Here is a 4,275-nt window from a genome sequence, read left to right as displayed (position 1 = left end):
GTCTAGAGAAGAGTGAGACAATTCTTCTTCTTCTTCTTCTTCTTCTTCTTCTTCTTCTTCTTCTTCTTCTTCTTCTTCTTCTTTTTCTTCTTCTTCTTCTTCTTTTTAAAGACAGGTCTCACTGTGTATCCCTGGCTAGCCTGGAACTCAATGACCTGAAACTCACTATGTAGACCAGGCTAACCTCAAAATCACAGTGATCCACCTGCCTCTGCTTCCCAAGTGTGGATTAAAGGCTTGTGCCACCATGTCCAGTAGCACAAGGATGAAGGAGATGGTCCAGTGAGTAACAGTACTTGTTCTACGAGCAAGGAAAACTGAGTTCAAACCCCTAACATCCATATAAAAAGCTATGCTTTACTGCACTGCCTAGAACCCTAGCCCAGGGATGGGGGACAGAGATTAACATTCTGAGAGTTTGCAGGGCAGCCAGCCTAGCAAACATGACTATCTTTCAGTTCAAGGCAATAATCTAGAGAACCATAGAAGACATTCAGTGTCATTCTCTGTCTTCTGCATGTGTGTCCATGGATACATACTAGCATACTCACATGTGTAACATACACACACTTTTTTTTTTTTTTTTTTGGTTTTTCGAGACAGGGTTTCTCTATGGTTTTGGAGCCTGTCCTGGAACTAGCTCTTGTACACCAGGCTGGTCTAGAACTCACAGAGATCCGCCTGCCTCTGCCTCCCAAGTGCTAGGATTAAAGGCATGTGCCACCATGACTGGCTCACACACTTTTGTTTAATTAGCAAAAAATCCTCTCCCCGGTAACTTTCCCTCACAGAGACACATTCTGCAAAGCTTGGTGACTGTCATCTTCCTGGCTGCCCCTCTTGGGGCACCTATTATAGCTGAGGGGGTTGCACACTCTACCATCAAACAAGGCAAAGCCAACCCTGGAGTACCCAGGTACATCCATATATGCCCAAACTGGATGCAGTTAGTGGGGCTTGAGAAACAAACCGGGTCAGGGCTGCTGGAGCTAGGAAGTGGTACAACTGAACCACACGGATCACAAGATGAAACAAAACAAAACCACACATGACTCTGTAAATATTCTTTGGTACAGTGTAAGCATCAAGCCTGAAGTCCCTGTCACACATGATCAATCCTGGCCCCGAGGATCTGTTCTGGAAGCAACAGGAGGTTACTGGAGTCAGCTCTAGTCAAAGTTTCCACAAGTACACCAAAGTAAGCAACACCGTGAGGGCCCACCGAGTGACCTGAGTTCCAACTGGTGCCGGCAGGCCACCAGGTGGTCAAGTAAGTGGGGGCACACACCGGCTGGGACACCCTCACAGCCGGTGAGGAAACAATTTATCTTGGAGAAGCACTCTTTGAAAACAGCCCAGTACTTGCCCAGAATCTCAGGGTGGGCGGAGCGCCGCTGCTAAAGGTCAGAAGCAGGAATCGGTTCCTGCAGTGGCGATCCTACACACCTCTCACCTCCCACCTGTCACTGGGCCATGTAGGTTCTGCAGATGTCTCTGTCAGCCGTCTCTAGTTTTGTGTGCTGGGAGCTCTGGAGCAGGAAAGCAGGATGGGAGGCAAGCCAGAGGTATCCTGCACTCTAGATCTTAGGATCTGAGGGCCACAATAAGTCTAGAGAACTGGTGCTTCATCCCCGCCCGGCTCACGTCTTTCTCACGCGCGTTCAGGATGATGGTCTGGAGCTGAACCAGGCTCGCGTTGATGCGCGCTAGTCGCCACTTCTCTACGACCAGCTTGGAGGTCTATTAGGTGGAGCAGTGGCTTAGTGTGGTGTTTAGTTGTCCCTCGCTCAACCTTGCGGGTTTTAGGATGCGCTGTCCGACTCGTCTTGGATCCAGCTAGGGCTGGTCAGAGCTCCTGAGAGGGGTGAAGCAAACGTTCGGCTTTCCTGGAATGTCCACCAGCATAATGCACGAGGCGGCCTAGTGAGCGCAGAGCTGGTGCACTCCTAGAAACTTGAACCTGTAGCCTGTGCATTGAGGGCTTTAAAAAGGCAGTGGAGCGGCGGGGCCTGTGAATTCTACTTGGTTTCAGTTCCCACACTCCTCTCAGCCAATAGGAGGGCCAGGCTGTGGCCCGGCCTGTGGCCGGCCTCTCTGGCTGTTACGTGCAGCAGCCAACCCCTCAACCATTTCCCCACCCCTTCCCCTCCCCCCGCCTGACCAGTGACAAAGGTGAACCTGACGCCAAAGTCCACTACTGCAAGGGAAGAGCACCAAAAGGAGCCCTCTGGTTAGAGGGCGCAGTAAGTGTGAGCCGGGTGGAAGCTCCTGGCTTACTTCCCTTCAGAGAGGAAGCACCCGGTGGATAAGGGATGCTATTCATGATGGCCTCATAGGAAATCTAGAAGGAAATTTCTCCAAAGACTAGAAGACAAATTCTCAGGACTGTGAAGCCTGAACCCATTGTACCTCCTCCCGGTCCCACCCAAGGCTCCAGCAGTTTCAAGCCGGCCCCTTGTCTACTCAGCTGCGATGCTCATGTGCAAAGCAGTTTCCAACTGAAACACAGACACTTAGGGACAAACATGGGTAGATGGACCAACACCAGCCACTGAGACTAGAGGGAGGTCAGCTGGTCCCTGTCAACTACCTGATAGGTGACATCAGCTTATATGGCAGGGCAAGAGGAAGGACAACTTCATGTAACATAAAGATAAAGATATCAGTGGTGACACAGACCAGGATGATGTCACGGAGCTAATGATATATTCTAGACCAGCCCACTACTAACTAAATCCAGCAAAGAACTTTAAAAAAAAAAAATGAGGGCAAGCTGGACATAGTTGCTCATGCCTTTAGTCCCAGCCACTCAGGAGACACAGGCAAGCAGATCTCTGTAAATCCGAAGCCAGCCTGGCCAATAGAGGGAGTTCTGGGACAGCCAGAGCTACATTGTGATACCCTGTCTCAAAGCACCCACCCGAAATAAAAAATTACAGCAAATTTAAAATCTTTCTGTTTTTTATTTCCCAAAGGAGAATGAGAAAACAGGGCCATTATTATCTTCATGGTTGCTATTATTTTCATTCTGAATTACACTGCAGGACATACAGACATCACACACCTCAGGTTATGAATCACAGCATAGCCTGGCAGCTGCATGCATGTATTCATCCAATGGAGGTGGCCTGAGACCACAGTGGACGCCAGACACCCTACTTCCATCTCAAATCTGTCTTAGAAAATCAGAGAAAATAAGCGACTGGTTTGTTGGGTTAGAGAAAACGCCCTCTATTGGTTGGTTCCAAAGCCTTCACAATTGGTTCTTCAGAGGGAAGGAAGTTTTCAAGAGGCCAGGAAGAGGGAATGGCACTTCCAGAGCATTCTAGAAAGGGAACACAGTGAAGAAGGGAAAGGGTATTCTAGGGATTGCAAGACAGGGGCTTCTGGGCCCAGGATGGATCTGGGGAACCTTGAGGAGCTTTTCTGGATAATAGAGTAAGCCAGCAGTGCTGAAAAAGTATTCATTCACCTAGTGTGTGGGGTTGATGGCTGGAAGGTGGCCTCTAACCAATGACTGTTTCAGAATCCCTGAAAAGGGGGCTGGAGAGATGGCTCAGAGGTTAAGAGCATTGCCTACTCTTCCAAAGGTCCTGAGTTCAATTCCCAGCAACCACATGGTGGCTCACAGCCATCTGTAATGGGGTCTGGTGCCCTCTTCTGGCCTGAAGGCATAAACACAGACAGAATATTGTAAACATAATAAATAAATAAAAGAAAAAAAAAGAGAATCCCTGAAAAGGACCATACTAGGTACCTTTCCAGAAGATGCCTTTTTCTCTGAGGCCAATCCTAGTCTGGTCAATTCTACTTCTCAGTACGGAAGACCTTATATGACCCCAGAGCTGAACCATACCGCGAAAGTCACTCCTTCCACAACTGGAGATGAGTGGAGAACAGATGTCCAACACGCCACACACACCACCACTCACTCATGCCTTGGGGTTGACAGCAAGGCTGGGCTGTCACGTTCTCAACTGTGAGCCTTAGGAAGGGGTCTATGTGGAATCCTCCTGACCTCTGCCTAGCAGAGACTAGACAAGCAGGGAACAAAGAGGGAACCCCATCCTCTCTCTGGTTGCCCTACTGATGGTTAAGTTTAGCTTGTGAAATGGGTTGTCTTTGTTCATATAGTCACTGGAAAGAAAACTAAGATCCTACTCCTTTAAAAATGTTTGATATTGCCGGGCGATGGTGGCGCACGCCTTTAATCCCAGCACTCGGGAGGCAGAGGCAGGCGGATCTCTGTGAGTTCGAGACCAGCCTGGTCTACAG

Source organism: Microtus ochrogaster, unplaced genomic scaffold (genome assembly GCF_000317375.1).
Source record: "Microtus ochrogaster isolate Prairie Vole_2 unplaced genomic scaffold, MicOch1.0 UNK38, whole genome shotgun sequence".
NCBI lineage: Eukaryota > Metazoa > Chordata > Mammalia > Rodentia > Cricetidae > Microtus > Microtus ochrogaster.
Note: the sequence above shows the minus strand (reverse complement) of the source record.